We start from the raw sequence: 20,309 nt of genomic DNA on the forward strand, positions 1-20,309 counted from the left end.
ACTGGCGGTAATTATTCATTGCTTCTTGTTACTCTTTACCATTTAACACTGGATCTGGAATTAAGAGCCCTCAGTTCTCACTCCAGAGAAATTTGACTTCCAGATTCAGTTGTGCTTTTATTTTTCTAATTAATCCAAGCTGGGAAAGATAGGATGACAAATATGTGCAGAGACTGCACAGGAGAATTTAAATCTATTCCTGGAGAGAGCCTCCCCTTTCAAGAGGGCTTACTCCTAACCTAAAGCATCTGCTCCTGAACTTTCAGAAGGGAGCAAAATGAATGAAAACCTCCTGCCTTGAAAGGTCAGAGGCTAGGGTAGATGGCGTCAGTGCACTTTCATTGACTGAAACTCAAAGTTTCCTTGGCTGCTCTCTCCTTGGATTTTAGAGTCAGGATATGGTCAATAGGAAAACCTCTGTGGGAATCTCCAATACAAGAGAGACAAATTTAATGAGAGAGAATACAAGCAAGTGGCTAGTTATGACTTTAAATGCAAAAGAGTGGATGGGGTGGAACTTGAACAGTCATACTGCAAAGAAAAATAATTAAAAAAATATGAAATCTGATTACTAAATCATGACAGTGCACCACATGCTGCATACAGGGATAGCACTTGTAGGCTCCGTGAGCAGCCTTCCTGCTGACAGTGGCTGTCTGTGCAGCTGATTACAGCTCGGCTGAGGCTTGCAGTTCAAATGACCCTATGTAACTAGACTTTTCAGACTGCTTCTTCGTTGGTATATATGCTAAGTTAGACGGAACTGTGGTGATGTGTGAGCAGCCTTTGGTTCCCCCAGCTGTTGGAGGGGGAGCGGTGGTGAGTGGGGGCACACAGCTGGAGGCACCGACCTGTGAGGTCCAGCTGGAGCAGGACTTCGGTCCTCAGCCTTGGCTCCACAGCACCTCTGCCCAAGTTATATCCCCTCAGAAAAAAAAATCACGGGTCTCTTCCTGCTCTGATGATTGACTTCCTTTTCTTGTTTTAGTGGTTTTTCTTTCCCTTTTCTTCTTCTGAAGTAGAGGGATCCAAAGCACCAGTCTGAATGTCTCTTGTTAACTGATTTGAGCTCTTCTCTGATGAACAGCATTGTATAAATATTACTTGGCAAATGAACCAAAAAAAAAAAAAAGGTCTATGTTTTAAGAGTGGTTTACAGAAAGTACTCTTACAAAGTCCGTATCTATACACAGTGTATTTCAAAATGACACAAAGGATTGCTGCAGGCAAGAGTGCTTCTGTGGAGATGTGCACAGGGAGAGCACAAAGCGCTGCAGCCCCCAGCAGCTCTGCAAAGCGACGCAGCCCCTGGACGGGCAGCAGGGCCACAGCTCCTTACTTGAGGCAGGCACCAGGGTGCAACCTCTCTGCTTTTCTTTTTCCACTCTTCTAAATGACCCTGACCTGTAGGAAGTTCTCTTCAAGTGTGCAAATGTCATAGAAGAATCAGGAACATTTTTACATCTTAGTTGCAGTAATAGCGTTAGCTTGGTTTTTTTTTTCCCCCTTTGGAGCTTCCTAAGGGTTATTACAGAAACCCAAGAAAGAGTTCTGATTTTGTTGGCTTTCTCCTGTTCATGTTCTTTCTCAAGTTTTGTTGGCTTTCTCATCACAGAAATGTCCATTATTTTGACAGCAATTTACTCAGCAGAGAGGACCCAAGCTATGACCCTGAACATTTACTTTCTAAGAGATGCAAAAGTTTTCTTTATGGATGTGAATTATATCCACAAATTATGTTAGTTGAACTATTATTGTCGGTAAATCTCAATTCTGTCAGAGGTACTTGGATAAGTTTTATAGCTGCATACATTTGAAAATACTTAACGCTTTTATTCCTAACGCTGCTTTATGGCTAAGAGAGGATTGTTTTCCTCTCATTTCAAATGTAATTCTTGTAAATATTCCATGCAAAAGAAACGGAATGAATACAGCATTCACGAGTAACACTCTCCTGCCAAAACTGAGGTTACGGTGCAGTCTGCAAATTCATTTTCATGCACGAGTTGCAATAGGACTCTTGCTACAGAAATTACATAGGACAGTTGGCTGGCTAGTTTCTCTGTATTTTATCTTATTTGTTGTTTATACCCCCTTGTCATCACCCATCATTTGTTGTTTATTGTTCGAAACCCATTTTGACAGAAGGATTATTAATTTATTTATAAACTTCTCTAGGGCTGAGGATCAGCAATGGGTTAGTCCAGGGATTTGAGATGGCATTGCTGTTGCTGCTGCTCTGAGTTGAGAAAATTGAGAAAAGAGCAATGTCAATAACAAACACCCAGCCTGTGGGGATTTTTTATGACCTGGTGCTTTAGAGAAGAAGCAAAACACAGCTGCCATGCGCTTCAGCCAGAGCCTGCACTTGGGCAAAGGCATTTTAGCCTGGGACCTCAGAAATTAGAGAGTGTTCTTGGAGGGCCAGAAGTGAAAAACTTGGCTTCAGCAACTTCTAATTCCGAATTCAAGCCTTCAGGGTGAAATCCAGTTCCCAACCTCATAAAATAGCTTTTTTTTTCCTTCCTTTTGTCTCCTAAATGATACTGCTAGCTCCACCCCTAATAGGACTAATGCAACACTTGCAAGCTAATATTTAATTTTCCATCAGCCACAGCTGGGCTCACCTGGATTAGGGTCAACAGAAGGAAGCATAGATTTTCCATGCTGTGATGTTATTTTTGACTCTCAGATGTGCTTTGCTGTAACAGCAGGAAATGTCATACTCTGTTCAAGCCACATGCACCCAGCCTGTTCTGGGGCAGATCCCTGTTTGAAGGGGCTGTGCTGGTTTGCTAGCCTATGGGCTGGGGCTGCTGGCCATCAGATTCAATTAAAGTGACTTTCACAGCGAACAGAGTTTGACTAGATGGGAAGCTGCAAAATGTTATCAGAACTCGAGGTAAGAGGAAAAAAAAGTGTAAACTGCAAGTTGCTTTGCTTTTTCCAATGGTCAAGCTGCAATAAACGTCAAGCTCAGTATTGTGCAAATATTTATCTCAAGTTGAACACTGGGATGCTTGATGCAGTTTTGAATCTAATTAGAATATTTTCTTGATCTGAACAGGATGTTATTTTGAATAAGAAGCATTGGACAAAGGAAAATGTGTGAATTCTCACCTTAAAAATTTAACAGTAGTGCTATTTTGTTCCTTCTGAATCAAACAAAGCAGTCGGACTGTTTATCTTTGAGCCATGCAAAAGAGGAGTGAATGCTAAATATGGTTTAAATCTTCTACTTACACCAAGAATCTGTCCTCTAAAATATACTTGCTGAAGAAAAAAAAGACTTTTAGCCCAGCTCCAGATCAGTGCAATCCAATTGTTTTGTCTTAGCTGCAGGTTTGCATTTGGTTTTGGCTTGGTTTGACTTTGGCTCTCACAGCAGGCCAGCTTCTTCCTGCACCGCAGTTGATGTTTATCCTTGACAATCTTGTTGAAATTTTCTTGTTTCCTCCTCGTTCCATTGTGGGTTTTTAAATATTTTTTTCACCTGTATTGTTACACACAGCTAACCTACGCCGTTTACTACAAACGTGGTTTATGAAGCCATGGAGGAACCACGCTCTTGCTCCTGCTTTGAGGATGGTTGGGATGTCATCGTGCCTGCAGACGACCGCAGCATGTGGTGGGACTTTGCTGTGAGCCCAAACCCTGGTGTGTGCAGATGGGCCAAGCAGCGCCTGCTCTGACCTAGAGCCAAGACTTTCCTACAGGTTTCTTGCAAACGGACCAGGTTTTCTCTTGTAGCTTTTTGCCTTTGCTCTTGTGAGAGAAACATCGAAGGCTATGCCAGACTTCCAGACTAAATTCAATCCTTGGCTGTGCTATCTCTATTTGATCTTGTGCCAATATTGTCCTTGAAACAGCTCTTCTCCTCTCAGCTTGTATCTTGCTAGGTCAAACAAACTGGTCTTCTGTTAGTCTTCCATTGCAATGTATGTTCTCTGTCGCTTGATTGATTATTGCTATAGTTCTTGGCATCTTTGCGGAAATCATTTCTGCGACATGATTAAAAGTATCTCGGGTGAGGTCAAGCAGGGACTTATATAGCAGCATGGATGTCTTCTGACGTCTTCTGCTTCTGAAGAACACATCTTGCTGAATGTTTTAAAATGAAATTTTCATTTTCTGTTTCCTGTTTGTTACCATCACCCTTTGGTGCACTCAAGTCTCTTTCGAAAGCCTCTTTTTCTAACCAAGGAACTCCTAGCTAGCAGCAGAACGCTTTTTCCTTCTTTTGCCTATGAGCTTGCTCATCATCTGCACCATGGGGCTCCATCCTGGTGTTATTGCTCTGGTCTCCTCGGAGTCATTTCACTTGCCCTGTGTGATATTTCATTGACGATATTTCTCAGCATCATATCAGGCATTTTACTCAGTCATCCTGGTTTGCATTCTAAAAATCACGTGAAATTGGTTTGAAGTACAACTCTCGGAGTGATTTTATTTGTAATCCCACTTCTATGCTTACTCCTGGTAACCTTTGAGAGAGATTTACTTACCCAGTTATTCTGGAGCTCTTCTTCATGATTCCCCTGCCCTGTTGCTTTGTACAGGATGCAAACTCCTACTAATCTTTGCACCCACTAGCTAAAGAAACTCCAGTCACTGTTTCCATTCCCCTGCCTAAGCTTATCACAAATGATTTTGCTAAGTTGCTTTCATTTATCAGAGCTTTTCCTTTTGAATAATATCAAATATTTAAATTACATTTTTAGTAATTGTATCATTGCAATTAACGTGATAAGTTTATCTACGGTTTGCTATTCACACTCAGTTCCATTAGGCATTTGGGACTAGAAATGCCACTAGGTTCAAGATGTTCCTGAATGTATTTTACACAGTGAAACATGTACATGCATTAATGTGCAAGTAGCTAATTCTGTAAATATGTTTTAGCTCCTATGCAGGACTAAAACTTAATTACTAGCTGCTAAGGGTCAGCAAAACAGCCCTGATTCATAGGAGTATCACCCCTAAACTGCCAGCTAAACAAACCAGAATCACTTCTGCATATGTCGGCACTAATTTCTAATTTCCAGCTCTTGCTGTTGTATATCCCAGGCCCCTCTTAGGTGCTGAGTCTCTCCACACTGCCTTGGTCAGGGCTTGGTAGCAGAACATTCTGCAGTAAAACAGTAAATAATCAGACGTGGGTTTCAGCCAGGAGACGGTCACTCATTTCTCACTTGCCACGGCTGGCAGCGCGTGAGGCAAAGCAGAAAAACCTGCACGTGGCACTGCAAAATCTGATTGACTGGGTGCCTGGGGTTGGCGTCTGGGGGCAGAAAGGGCAGGGTGACCGCTCCAGGCTGGGGCAGAAGGGGCCCTTTGGGACTGAACCAGGCCAGCATATGCCATTTCCCCTGAGTGTGATGATGTGAGTTATTTAATGTAAACTTAATTGTTTCAGCGATGGATGTTTTCATTAGTTTCTTCTCAGTGATGGCTTCTACAGGCAGTCTTGGTTGTTTAGCTGGAAATAAAGGAGTTATCTTATGCTAAAGATAGAGGTAATGCTTATAAAGTTGGTAATAGGCTTTCTGAAAACCCAAATATGGATGCTTTGTACATGTTAATGAGTCGGTATTTTGCTGTTGCCATGCTAGTATTGAAGGAGTTTATAAGGACTGGCCATATCTTTCAGTGGACCAGCTGGTAAGACTGATAAAAACAGGCAAGGGCTTAGGCATGCTGGTCCATTTATTTCAGTTCCAGTCAGTTTAGTTAGTTTAATAAAAAGATACGACTTCTTACACGCTTGAATTCTCTTGTATGCTGGTTGCTTCTTGGTATTAATGTAAAACTCACGTTTTTATGTGAATGACCAACTTTACCTGCCTATCTCTGACTGGTAAAATCTACCAAGCCAGTGTTTACTCAGCCTTTTAAAATACATTTCTGAGTTCTTACCTTCTACTACCATCCCTTGCTTGTTGCTGAACGCATTTTCTCTAGGGTTAATCGAGAGCAAATCCTTTGAACTCTCGTTATTTCTGCCTGATCTGGTGCAGGGCTCTCTCTAAACCCCTTTAGTGGAATGGGTTATATAAATTATCAAGGGTTAGGCTACAAAAAAGTTTAATTAGAAATTCAGAAATTGGCCTTCGGCCAAAATATAATTTTCTTTCTGTAAGCCCAATTTGAAACAAAGTTTTGCTGCAGATCTTAACCTAAAATTTCCAAAGTGAATTATTTTTATTAACTCTTACTAAACCTGTTACCTCTGAAGCACAACAGAGTTTATATCTGGACCCACAAAATGTAGTTTTCATAGTGGCTGGGTCTATTTTTCTCTAAATGAAGCCCCTGCCCTAGGGTTTTTCTGCTTGGCAAGACTTCATCTGCGTAGCACTGTGCTTGCACAAGCCTGGAGGCTGCACCGCGCGTCCTCCATCACAGCAGCAGGACCAGAAGGCAAAGGCTGCGCAGATCGCAAGTTTGTGGGCCCCTGACTCCTGCTCCAGTGCAGCAACAGAATATAAACATGCTCCTGCTGGCATCTAAAATAATGATAATTAAAAGAACTAAAACGACAGAAAGGCCAAACACTTCCAGAATTTTTAAAAGTTAATCCACCTGGGTGACAGGTCTGTGATAATGTAACTCCAGATCCAACCGAGACCCTGGGCTGTCCAGCCCAGTCCCTGTAGCAGAGCTCATAGTCAAAACCCACCGGCTTTCCCTGCTAGCTCAAAATACAGCTCTCCCCACCACGTATCCTCTCTGTCCCTCTCTGCATATCTTTGAACAGATGATTCTGTGATATACCAGCAAGGTATCATTAACATCTGCAGTGTTTTGATATCCTTGGGGGAAAATGCTACCCAAGTGCACAATGTTTTTGCATTTTTTTAATCATTGTTGTGTTGGATCCCCGATGAGGGACTGGTATTCCTGAAGATACAAGACATTAAGCGGGGGGAGGGTTGTAGACCCCCAGGTATGTACCGCAAGGGCAGCTGCCTTCTGTCATGCTCAAAACCCCCTTGGGACAGGAAAGCAATACGCTCCCTATTCCACCTAAATGATTTTATCACCACCCCCAGCCTTTGTTTTATTCTTCTGCCCGTTCACTATTTTAATTATGATTTTTTTTTTATCTCTCTGGGCACTGAAATCTCTTGGATTTTGCCTTTTGGTTCACTTATTTCGGGAACTCATTAAATGCCTGAGACACGTGTTCATTATTAGAAAGTGAAAACAAGTCCCTAGCTGTGCCATGGGAGAGACTTCATGGTGAATTACCGTAGTTAAGTAGTGGCTTAACAGCTTGAGACTCTTCTAACATTAGGCAGGGTTTTTTTAGACCTTTAATGCATGGCAGATTATGATGCTTCCTGTACTGAATGGGATGAGGTTATTGTCTGTGGTTGGTTTAATATGGATCTTTGCAGGGGGATAACACACAATCCTGTACATGTTGTAGAGGAATTTGATAATGTTCTCTGTTTGACGAGAACAAGGAATGATTTAAATGGAGGGGGAGTGGGGGGGGAGAACCACAATAATAAGCAAAACCCATCTTACTACTTAGCTACTCTTACAGACCCTTCTAATGCAATTCAGGCTAGAAGTGAAGTTGAATGATGATGTGATTCATCAAACTTCAGATTTCACTGGAGTGCCATACTTAGACAAAATTATTCCTTCTGAAGAAGCTCGTTCCCCTCATCCCTCTACTCCTGACAGTTGAGATCATTGAAACCTCTTGTGCCATTGGGACATTAAAAAGCCCCACCAGGTGCCCTGAGAAGCATCCCAGTCAGTAGTGAGGCAGCAGAAAGGAGAAATTTTGTGGGGACTGGTGGGGAGGTCATGCACATATCCCTGTGTCACTTTGGCTGATGGATGCTGAGGTGAGATATTGCTGTTTAGTGACCAAAACAAAAACACGAGAACAAGACTATTCGCTCATGAGCTTTTATGGCTGTCTTTTCTGTTCTTTTGTATTCTTCATGACGTGATGGTAGATTTTTTATACCAGTTGCTTAGTTGAGAAAAAACTTGTCTGATCTGGGGAGTATTAGGTTGTGAAGCTCAGTGAAAACTTGAGAGGAAAAACTCTCCTTGAATATCAACCAGTTCTCTAATCTGAAACTTGAATCTTTTGGGATTCACACGTCATTTGGTATCGGATGGCAATTTCAGATCACAGAACTAGCTAGAAGTAATAATCCAAAGATTTGCAGACTTCTGTTGTTTAATCAGTCATAGCTATTATGTGCTCATTCTGGGCATACAGACAGGTATGCATGTTTAGAGATTTATATTCTAAAATGAGTACAGATGATGTAATGGGAATCCAAGGCAAATGTATGCATACTCTCAAATCCATGCATAAATTTTGTTGTAGCAGGGAATTACCACCCTTCCAAAGGGGAAAATCCAACCTCCCCCCTCCAAAACCAAACCAAACCAGCCACACAAATCATTTCCGTTATAAACAGAGGCTGATAATAGGCTCATGACCATCCCTGAGACACCCATTCAGAGTCCTGGGCAGGTGATGTTACCTCTGGTTGTCATAGCCATGTCCCCTTGCACCAGTGGTTTCCATAAGCCCCAGAGGTGGATTGGGACCCTCCACCTCCATGGTGGGATTCAGCCCCTTGGGGACAAACCTCAGCCCTTCTGTGGGGCAGTGATGGGGAAACAGAGACAGTTGCCCACCCTACCCAAACTCCATAGACACTTTTGCTACAGGCTCTCATTTTTGTTTAATTGGATTGCTTTTTTATTTTTCAAAAAGTTTCAAGAAGGAGTTGATGGCACTGTTCGTCAGAGGACCAGGCTGCTGGGTTATCCTGCAAGCAGCAATTCTGCAAGACAAAAAGCCAGCTGTGAACAGCAAGAAGTGGTCCTCCATATCTTCTCCATCCTGCACTGCTCCATACTGTGCTGTTGTGCCAAATCCCCAGCTGCAGCGAGCAATGTGGGTTTAACCAACCCCCCTGGCTTGGTTAAAGCACAGACACTCAGGGCTCTGATGGCACTCACAGCCTTGTGGTCTGTTCCCCTGGTTACAACTCATCCTTTCTCCTGCTACGTGCTGTTATCTTCTGCATCTACCTAAACCACAGTACAATCCAAATGCAATGTGTTCTGTAGTGGCACCAGGAATTTATTGTTTTGCTCTGTTAGGTCCCAGGAAGGCAGTGGCTGCAGAGGACTTGAAATCAAAACCCAGTTTTGAATCTATTTTTATTGCTTATTAAAAAGTGTAAGAATTAAAACAGCAAAAACAGCCACCATACCTTGCCTTTTGGATCCCAAGAGCATTAGTGAAGCTAGTAATTAAAAGGAAATACAACTTTATGCCTGCAGTTGAAGAGGCTTGATATATACCTTTAAGGCAAAAACTATGGAGTTTCACATGCTCCTTAGTCATTTTTCACAAGAGAATGCCTATTTAATGTCAGAACCAAAGTGCTGAACTGAATTCCCATGAATAGAGCTCAACCTCACCTGCTAAGCAATGCACGCTGTACTGTGCACAATGTGTATGCAGCATTAGGGATGTATCCTGTGCAGTGTATGGGGGAATATTTCCTCCTTCCAATAATCCCAGTGGGGTTTGGGACAAGCTCTAACCAAGCTGCTCCCTGTGCCTGTGTTCATCCCCACCTACTCAGGGTTAAAGCATCTTAGTGTTTACAAAAGCATCAACAAGGAAATATCAACTAGTTTAGAAGAATTATTATTAACTGTATTAAATTTTTCTGTTATTTTCATAGAAGGAAAACGGAGGAGGATAGAAATATGGTGTGTTTCTTTGACCTCTCTAATAACACCAGTAGTTGGATGTGTTAGCAGCAAGTCCTGCCTAAAAATACCCAAGAACTAACAGCTTTGCTTCTTGTTTTCTTTTCTTTTTTTGGTCCTATCCCACCACTCCCCCCCCTTCCATCCCCTGCCTGCAACCAGCACAGCCCTTGCTGGCCACGCAGCGAGGAGACTGGGCAGTCCTGCAAGTTCCTCGCAAGACTGGGTGCAGCATGGAGCCCCGCTAACAAGCCCTGCAGAACTTAATAGCTCAGCTTTTGGGGAGCGTGTCGCCTCCAATGAGGGTGTGCATCACTGCGTAGGGAGCACCCACTGGGGATGGGGTCTCCCAGGTTTCAGACCTGTTTCTGCCTGCTTAGTGCATGAAGACACAGATGACTTGCGATGCAAGTCTTCTCATTGCTATTCAGGAAGTTCTCCCTGCCATTAATGTTGATTAATACCGATTTTTGAAGTTGCTCGGAAAGTTTCAGGATAGCGGAGGAAAGCTGAATTTGTATCACTGTTTTAAAAATAAAATATAAAAAAGGTTAACAGTGTGAAGGTAATTGGTACAATACACTTGCATGCTGTATGCATGCTGTTTTCTGTAAGAAAGGATGATGTAAACTCAACATGGCACACATGAAAAGGATTAAAACCTCATTAAGTAATTGATTTCAGGATGATTTTTGAGTCCTGTGTCTGAGGAGGGGGATCAGGTTGTTGTGCTCTCCTGGTGCTGTTGCTGCAACTTCTGTGTTGCCTTCTAGTATCTGGTTTTCTGGAAGGATCTTTTAAAAATCATGTGGAGTCAGAGAGAAGCTTGAGTAAAAATAAAGGAGGAATGTGCATCAAAGCTGAAGAGCTTGTATAGAGAAGCTTAACCTTCCCTTATGGAGACAACAGCAGCATGGTAATGGCCGGTAAGAGCAAAGCTGGTAACAGGTCATCTCTTCTATCTTCTGCTCTGTTTTGAAGCTTTTTATTGAAACTTCATGAGGAATAATAACACAACTCTGTGCCTTCCTTGTTTAGCACACTTAAGAATGGCCAGGTCTCCAAAACTGAGAGCTGAAGCCAGGTAAATGCAGGCTGATGTAGAGGCTCAAAATTAGCAGTGGAGGTGTATAGCCACTGCAGTTTTTAAGCTGACTGTGTATTTTCCTTAAAAATAAATAAATAATTAATAGATCTCTTGTTCAAACAGGCTTTTGCCCTGGGCAGTGTGGTGACCTGTTCCCAGGGGCTTGGGCTATTTACTCCTACCTACTTTTGAATACTGACTGCTGGGCACTGTGTTTGGAGGTGACGGCTGCTCTGGTTTTGCTATCAGTTGTTTAGGAGTTCAAATGTCAACTTGACACTTCAGTGAACTTTCTTAGCGCAGCTATTTTCACATGTGACTTGTGGGTGTGGAAAATGAGGCCCGAGCAGACGAGTCACTTCTCAAGGTCTCTGCGGTGGAGCGTGGTGGTATGTGGAGAGCTGGGCCCTCGTCAGGGTGGTGGCCTTGGTGGAGCACGGTGCCAACGTGGTGACACCACTCTGATAACCGAATTAATTCACTCAGGTGCTCTTTTACGGAGCAGTCTGCTGCCATGCGAGTCTTGGCCCATCTCGCACGTATGGCCCAGGCTAGCAGATGTGACAAAATGCCTTCTTGTTGAAATCGTGAAAGGGAAGAAAAACATGAAGAGCTGTGTCTCTGTGGACTCTGACAGTGGTCTTTGGCTTAATGGCCTGATTATCTTGCTTTCTTCCCTCTTGCTGCACTTGTTTCAATGCCTACAGTGACACACAGTGGTGATGAGTCTCTGCCGTGCCAAAGCACTCGCCACGGGGAGGTGGCGGCCGGCGCAGGCCGCTGGTGGTGGCTGCCCCGGCCTGGAGCTGCCCGCTGGGCCTGGGCCCGGCCTTCGGGCTCCACCTGGGAGGGCCAGATGAGGAAGCTTTGGTTTTCACTCTTCCACTATATCACTTGTTCGCTTCTTCATGATCAGTAGAGAGCTGTGGGTTTCATAAGCTGTTTTGTGCCATAAATGCCACACTCAAATCGTCTTTATTTTTTTGTGATAATGCATTTTTTTTTAAGCAGCAAAATAAGTTAGCTTTCTGCCTGTCATATTTCCCCTGTTTTTTACGCTCCCATGGTGCTACAGAGGCCAGCATGAAAGCGTGGCTCAGCTGCTCCTTAGCAGAAGGCTTTCCAGTGTCCTCGATTGCGTCCCCCTTCAGTTTCTGGATGCTGTTTGCAGGGGAGGTAGATGCCAGTTTTCACAAGGATTCATTTGCTTCTTGTACTCCATTGCCTCGTCTCCCAAAGACTGATTTTTTTTTTTTTTTCCCCTGCTCTGAGAACAACCAGAAGATGAGAAGCTTTGGGCTGCCTCCCTGCTTCAGCCCTTGCTGTACGTTGGGTAGCTTCAGCCTGGACATTTCAAAGTCCCACCTCCTCCAGCGAATAAAATAAAGAACCATGCTGATTTGCGTGGTTCTGAAAGGTCTAGGAAGTGAGTGCAAGCTGTAAAAAAAAAAAAAAAAAACAACACATCAAATGTGGAAACTGGTGGAAAAATAAAAATCCGCTGGCCAGGTGTCATCCCTCCGGACAGCTTCAGTACCGGTGGCACGACCACTGCTGGGTGCAGCCCAGTGAGGAGCCGCTGGGCCGGGTCATCGTCATCTGGAAAATGTTCCTTGCCAGTGTGCGGGTCAAGGTCGAGTTGCTGGCAGCCTGCGTCCCTCTGGAGCGGAGCCAAAAGGTTTTAAAAACCTCTTTTTTTCTCCGATTTGAGAGGCAGCCCTGTGCCCCCCAGGCTGCGGTTTGCAGGGGGACCCGGGGGGAGCGGGTGGCTGCGGGCGGCACCGATGCTGGGCTGCTCCTGACATTTCCGCCTGCGGGTGCCCAGCCAATTGGCGAGGCTGGAGCAGCGACACATGAAATATGATGATTTTCTGCTGAAGAGGAGGAGTGGAAGAGGAGGGGGGGAAGGAGGGAGGACTGCTCGCTCCCATGGTTCGCATGCCCCGGGGGCTGCGCAGAGGGCTGGCCACTGAGCAGCACCCGGGGATGGCCCCTTGCTCGCTGCTCCCTGACCAGGATAATGAGGCTGGCACCCAGGTGGGCTGGGTGCTGGTGGCCCCAGGGGACACCCCCAGGGGTGCCAGGCCTGGGGCCCTGCTGCTTAGGGGGGATCTGCCCCCCCCCCCCCCGGAGCCCCAGCTGGCTCCGTGCTGTCCCCCAGGAGCTGTGCCTGGGTCCTGGGTTTAAATTAATGGGGGGGTTGGGGGGGGGGGTTGCTTTGCTAAAACCGAAATCCCACCTCTTGCAAAATGCTTTCTCGCCGTGCCAGGGCTGCTCAGCTAAAACTTTGCAGCCCGAGCCTCAGTTTGATGGGAAGCACTTACCAGAGCCGCTCGCTGCGTGCCATTAACCCTCGCACACCGCCGCCCGGGACCGAAACTGTTAATACCCCAAATCAGTGGAAACCAATTCAGCCCTGATCAGGAGCGGCCATGCAGCTCCCTGAATCGCATCCAGCAGCTGTTCATTTTTATAATGACTGTGCATTTATCCAAGAGCCGAGTGGCAAGTTCTCTGTTTATTATTATTCCCCCCAGAGGAGGAGGGGGGGGGGAATCCTATTAAAAAAAATCTATAATAATATTAACGTAGAAGGGCTGCTAATGCAAACCACATCTCCCCCTTGCTCCAACTGTGCCACTGCTGCCGCTTTATTAATTTATTTGTGCTGCGGGTGACGGTCCTCCAGAAGTGATAATTGGTGCACTGTATCTTTAAAAGGTTAAAACCCTTTTCAAAAAGGCCCAGACTCATAGTGGGAAAAGACAAGAGAGGCTTTGGCTGGCTTTGGATCCAGAAAACAGCTGCTGATTAGAGTCTGCGTCTTCGGGCTGAATTTATTACATATTTTTCAGCAGCAGGGATTCTAGGAGGAAGCTTCCGTTTGGGTTTCTCGAGCGTGGTTTATTTTTATTCAGAGGAATAACAGAGGAAGGATTTGTTCCGGCTGGAGCATGCTCACAACCTGCAAGATCTCCCATTATTAAACTGCCTACTTTGGGGCTTTAATGTACATGTGTTTTTTTTTTTTTTTTTATTAGCGTTATTATTATTTGGCAGCGTGCATCTCTCTATATTTTTAATAATTTATTTTGAAAGGAAGCTGATCTCATAATGAGCTTTCTCCTTCCTCACTTGAAACAGGTGCTAATGAAAGAATGCAAATAGCACCGGCTGAGCCGAACATTTCATAAAGACGGGAACAGCCCCCGACCCCAGCCAGCCCCGGATCCGCTGCCGGCACCCACCGAAGGTAGGCACTGGGGTGATTTTTTGTTCGTTGCGTGCGCGTTTGCAGATGGTCCAGTCCCCCCCCGTACTGCGGGTGCACGAGCCAGATTCCATTTTGCCTCTGCTTCCCCCCGAAAGGTGTCAGGTTGCTGCTGCGTGTGTATATATATATACATACGATGCGTGTGTGTGTGTGTGTGTGTACGTCCCCGGGTGCCGGATTTGGCCACTGGGCAGGCGATGGGCGAGCTCCCCAGCCGAGGTAACCTCAGCGGTGTCACGGGCGCGCAGCCGCCTCGTAACCCTGTCCTCGCCGCGACTCCGCCGCCCGCTCCGGCTTCCTTCGCCCTCCCTGTCGCATGAATTTATCGTCCGTTGACAGCAACTTCATTTTCTCCCGGTGTGCGTGGGTTGTCGGTATTTCTCGCGCCGTGCAGGTCCGGCGTGGGGCTGCTCCGTGGGGAGCCCCGTCCTCCCCAGGCGATGCTGGGCGGCCCTGCTCCCCTTCCTATCGCCCACGTATAGCCAAGCCACCGTTACCTGATGCTACAGCATATATACGTACATTTTTATTTATTTTTTTAATATTGCGACCCCTATGTTAACATATCCCCGAATACCTTCCTGCCTGCACAAAGCCTTTCTCTTTTCCCTCTGCTTAATTTTATTTGCGTGCGCTTGGTGGTGGCATCCGGGCAGCGCTGGGATGTTCTCCTCAGAGGTTTGTCCTTTGCTGGCAGCTGGAGTTTTTCCCCCGGCCGCAGCAGCCCTGTGCTGGACCTGGCTCTGGTTCTCGCTCAGGCTCCGGGTTTTCTGCTGTGGCTTCCCCCAGCTGCAAGCTGGGGCTTGCAGCAGGGACTGCAGTGGCCTCTCCGGTGGCCAAATCCTGCCCGCGCTGGGATCATCCAGCCCTGTGAACCTCCGAGGGCAGAAATCAGGCCTTTGTCTGGAAGTTTGTGTTTATATCTCGGTGTATTTAAGTGTGTTTGTGAGCAAGGTACTTCTATTATGTCTGTGTGCAAGATTATTTGCAGGTTTTTGTTGTTGTTGTTTTTTTTTTGCTTGGCTGTTAAGGAAAGGGTCTGCAAAAAGTTTACCCCTGATTAATTGTGCAAACTGAGAGTGGGCAGCACATGAAATAAAATACTTATTTTATATAAACAACCCCTTGAGGCTTCCTAGAAAGAGAACTTGTGAATATTTAACCTGACAGATATAAAGTAATCAAACCTGAATATGCAGTCTGCTCTCCCCCTCCTCCCTTCTTCTAAAGGCAAATATTTTTAATTTGAGTTTGATGTGGGGCGCAGGCAGAAGAATATGATTTTAAATACGATTAAAATATGCTTTTGACCCAGTGGTAAGGAAATACTTCTCTAAGCCTGGTTTTTGGCTGTATCTGCTCACGAGGACAGGCAGAGGTGGCAGAAAGGCCCCTGTCCCTGGGGTTTTGTCTGATGCCCCGCTGTGAGCATCTCCCTGCCTGCCTCATCCTCCCGGGCATCCAGAAATGGCAAATCCAGTGAGAGGGAAGCAGGTATTTAATCCCCCAGATCTCATGCTCCCTCGTGCCGAGCCAGCGATGCTCATCTCTTGCCAGTTTTGGTGCTGTACCGACGAACCCAGTGCTGCGCTAGTTTTTTTTTCTTCTTTTTGGAGATTTGTTTCTAATCAAGTGGATGCAATTCCTCCCAGCTGCAATGAAACACAGGGGGGTTGGTCTTTAGTTCTTCCCCTTGGCTAGCCTGCTTGCTTTGTGGGTTTTCTGCAGGGTGGTGCCATGCAGGAGAGCGCTGCTGGTCTCCGGCCCCGAGCTTGCTGAGGTTGGCAGTGGTCATCAGCGCTGGTGGGAAATGGTTTGGATGAGAAGGCTCCTGAGAAAAAGCCCAAACAGGCAGGGGACTCAGGAGGGGGAGGAAGGGGAGGTGGCTTCTTTCCTACTAAATCATCTCCAAACATTGCCTCATCGCGGTGTCGGGCACCAGCTCCTGCTCTGGGGCCACAAAAAGCCTTCGTGCGTTGCATTGCCCAACCCTCCCTCCCAGCAGCGTTAGCAGGACGCAGCGGATTTGGTCTCCTGCTGCAAAGAGCCAGCGTGCTCCTCTGCAGATCTGGCTGCAGCTGAGCACCACGTGGAGCTGCTCTTTTAGGGAGTCTCTGTAGTACCTTGGGACCGGTGGGAGCTGGCGGCCCTGCGTCAATCCGCCTTGTATTCTTTCATCACCTCCCAAGAAGGGGAAGTGAAACTCAAGGGCAGAGACTGTCACTCCCCGCGGAGCCCCGGTCACCCGCTAGTATCGTGCTCACAAAGGAAGCTGTTAATTATTTTGCTGGAAATAGTTGTAAAACTTCTGTAAATGTACGTGACGTGGAAGGCTGTGGCTTGCAAATGGGTTTTCCAGCGTCTTGGTTCATTTCTGGAAAACGTGGCTGGCCTGTTCAGTCGAGTTGTGCGTTGGGGATATTGCTGTCGATAGCTGTGGGTGGGCCTCACGGACCCCTCGAGGGCTCCTTGGGTACGCTTTAGTTCTGGATTTCCAACCGGCCCTGGGCTGGCTCAGCAATTACCAAAAATCTCAGCGATCTCTGTTCATGACACGGAACTAACCGGTAAGGAAGGTGCCAGGGGAGCAGTAACCCAATGCTGACCTAAACCCAGCATCTTCAGTTGGACCAGCTGGGAGAGAGCCCCGCTGCCTTGCGCTGGTAGGAGCGCAAACCGCGCTAGGCTTGTTTGTGGCTAAAAGAAATCTCCTTTCTCCATGTAAAGTTAAATATCTGCAGCTGGCTCGGCTGAGGCAGACGTATGATGCCGGTTAGGATGGATGCACCAAGGATCTGTACATCCCAGCACGCTGATCTGCTTGATGGCTTAAAGGTGCACGTCGTTATCTGAGGACCATCAGGTTGAGGGCAGGTCGGTGCTTATCCGTGTTTAGCTGTATTACTGGTCTCGCTGCAAAAGGGGTGGCACAACTCATAGCCCCGATCTCTTTTAGTTCTTTAAAAAGCTTGGAGGCTTTTATTTCAAGAACGGAAATGTACCAGCTATGTAAGTCATGGATTTGCTCGACTCTGATCTCAGTGGTGAACTGAGGTGGGGGGGGGGGGTGGGAAAGCAGCGTGGCCTTTTTTTGTTCCCATTTAACCTTTCCGTGTCTTACTTTCTCTGCTGTGTGGGAAACGGGGAGGGGGGGGGAGCGGGGAGTCATTTGGCCAAGGTCTCAGTGTGGGTCCCTGGCAGACTGAAAATACAAGTAATAAGTTGTGACTCTAAGCTCCGACTGCAGCCAGCAGCGCTCGCTCGCTTTTGTTTTTTCAGATGAGTGTTTGCTGGGCAGGCACTGGTGCCAGAGGAAAATGCACGGGGCGGCGGGGGGGGAACGTGTCTCTCGCTGTACAGACACTCCACGTGGTTCGATGCGGTTTGCGCAGATGATGCTGCGAGCAGCAGGAGCAGCCCTGGCTCCTGGGGTTGCGGTGGGGTCTGGGCTGTCGGGAGGTGAATGCGGCGACCGGTTGCTGTTACCCAAATCTTGAATAACCGCGTGTGCTGTGGCCAGCTCGGGGGCTCGGCGAGCCGCGTGTGAAAGCCCTCGTAGCCGAGGGATGCGGGACGCTGCTGGTGTCCCCCGAGAGCAGAGGGAGGGGGAGCCCCAGAAAGAGCTGCTGGGACGGCTCCTGCTGGGGCTGGATGTGTCGCTGTGGCCCAGGACGCCCTAATGACCCCGACCCCAATGGTCCTGGCGGATGAGCCTCCCTCACCCTGCAGCTGGATGATCCCACAGCCCCGCCGCCCCAGGGCCGCCCCCCGCGTCGGAATCCCGCGGGACTTTGGATGCGTCGAGCACCCTCGCAGACGCCCCAGATGTTTTACAGCTGGGACAGAAACGTGACGGAGAGACCGCCCCCCGCTCGCTTCCCCTCCCAAGTGCCATCTCGGCATTGTGGCAGCTCTGGATGGGGGATGCGCGGGCATCTTCTAAAGGAGCTTGGTCGATAAAATCTGGCTGGGGAGACAAGCGCGGGTGGCTGGGCCGTCTCCCACATCCCTGGAGGAAGGGCCCAGGGCTGCTGCTGACTCATGGCCCCCGTTTGGGGGCTGCCAGTAAAAAGGAGTGAGTAAACCCTGATGTAACGAGTAATCTGCTGAAAATAAGTCACCGCAGAATTTATCATTCTGTTAAAGTGCGAACGAGAAAGGCGAGCGCTGCGTGTAATGATGTCAGGGATGATCTCAGAGTCCTTCAAAACACACCTCCGCTATAAACAAAACTTTTAACCCCCCTTCTTTTTAGGTGCCTTTTGAGTTGAAGCATATTTTATGTACCCCGGCGGGCATTCCTGCTGAATGATGAATTTGAAATCAAAAGGTCTAGAAGGTTTGAAATAAGCAAAGGAAAAACTGGTAAGGAGGTTTGGTCGGAGCTCCTGTGGTCTTCTAAATAAATGCTCGTGTGTGGAAGGACAGAGCCCTGTCCTACACCCTCCATTTCCAAGCCATGTGCAACCCTCACAAGCCACTTCCCATTTGCCCATAAGATTTAGTTGCCCAAACCACACTTGTTAGCCCTCATCGCTCTCCCTGGGGACTCTGCCTGATCCCGTGCTGGCTGTCACAGACAGGACCGCAGTCCTGAATGCTGCAGGTGGGTTCCCGTGCTGACATCCTGGCTTTGGTTGCTTAGAACTCATATTTTCACCTGGATTTATTAATTTATTTTTGGTCCTGGCAGCGTAGTGAATTTTTATGGGGGAGAGAAAATTATCGAGCCAACCAGGCTGTTTTTGTTTTTAATGGCTGTACGAGAGCCAGGTTTCTCCAGAAAACTCTTCTCTGCATTTGCTAGAAATGAATACAGCGTGCGACCCGGCACGGCTGGGACGTCTCCAGTAAGCGTGGGCAACTTCTGATAGCTGCATTTGGTTATAACTCGAACTCGTCAGGCAGTAATGATGTACGGTGGAAAAAAGCGTGCTGCCTAGCAAAGGCAGGAGAGGTGCTGTGCGCGCCTGGAAGGCTGAAGGAAAATATTTAGGGTGGCTTCCTGCCTCGAACGAGAGGCGGTGCGGTGCCACGAGAAGGGCAGCAAGAGCACCCGCTGCAGGGGGTGAGTGAAAACTGCTCTGGGGCCAGATCCGGATGGGGCGTGCGGCTCGCAGGGTGCACAGGGGCACCGCTGGCAGACCTTAAATAGATAAATAGGGTCACAGATGGAAGGTGTGTTTGTAACGAGCGAGTTGCTTTTAGGAGTGCTGGATGTGTACTTCGGTGATGTGAGTGAGGGCATGCTTTCCAGTAGGGGCAGAAAATGTGTTTACTGGGTTATGCTGTGCAATAAGAATTAATGGGATTTTTTGTTTCCTTGTGAAGCCATGGCACTGGAGTGGCATGGAAGCAAAAGTCCCGTTCTAAGCTGTGCTCCTCGTTTGCATGCTGTATGAAGTTCTTCCTCCTCCTCTTTGCCCTTGCACGTCCACAAAGCCAGACACACGTGTGTGCCCTCCCCAGGGGCCGAGCGCTGCCGCCAGCGGTGGGGATGCTTGCGCTCATGTTTCCCCAGCTCCCTTGTGGTTTCCCTGCGCTACAGGCAGATTAAGGCAAGCAATTGGGGTTTTTACAGAAATGCATCACGCTGCAAAGCAAAAACATTTTGCTGCTGCCTGGGGAGCTGCCCCACCTGTGTGAGGGTAGAGCTGTTTGGGGATGGATACTGGGAAAATGCAAAGGGCAGTGGTACGGGTGGCTGGGTCAGAGCTAGGGTTAGTATTAGTCGCCCTGGTGTGAGCCCCCTGGCATGACTTCCAGCCACTCTTCTTTCTTTCTGTACCTTTGTCTTGCACCAGTAAATGGGATAATGTCTGTCTGCATGTTATGGCCCCTTAGGGAAGGGCTGAGGCTCTTGCTGTCTGTGTCCAGATCCCGGTCCCTTTGTGGGATCCTGGTCTTGGGAGATTCCAGGGTGCTTTGTAATACAGAGTAGGTTACAAAAACAAAGGAGATGCCCTTCCATGAATTGTGCAAAAAGTTTATTTTGCAGGGATGGGCTGTGTACATGGGGGTAATGCAGAGAAAAGCTCTGTCCTCGCTTCACCTCTTACTGGTACTGTTTGTATTTCCATGCTCCAATGGGAACAGCTTTGTCAACTGGGGGGGGGACCGATGCTCCCAAACGCTGGTAATGTAAATAGCAGCAGACCTAGAAAGAGTTCTGCAAAACAA

The 20,309-nt window shown here is 47.3% G+C and overlaps 1 protein-coding gene across 8 annotated transcripts in view; it reads left to right on the plus strand.

The window, feature by feature from the left end:
• Nucleotides 1-20,309, plus strand: part of HIVEP3 (HIVEP zinc finger 3) — a 302,477-nt gene that overhangs the window by 30,252 nt on the left and 251,916 nt on the right. For 6 of the 8 annotated variants that reach the window (XM_080566580.1, XM_080566583.1, XM_080566588.1 and 3 more), the window contains exon 2: nucleotides 14,000-14,108. The gene's annotated coding sequence lies outside the window, so the exon portion shown is untranslated. Of the gene's footprint in view, nucleotides 1-13,591; nucleotides 13,866-13,999; nucleotides 14,109-20,309 lie in introns of those variants that run through there. The other 2 variants (XM_080566579.1, XM_080566582.1) reach the window with 1 other exon arrangement.

The sequence above is a fragment of the Anser brachyrhynchus genome, assembly GCF_964034855.1.
Source record: "Anser brachyrhynchus genome assembly, chromosome: 24".
Classification (NCBI taxonomy): domain Eukaryota; kingdom Metazoa; phylum Chordata; class Aves; order Anseriformes; family Anatidae; genus Anser; species Anser brachyrhynchus.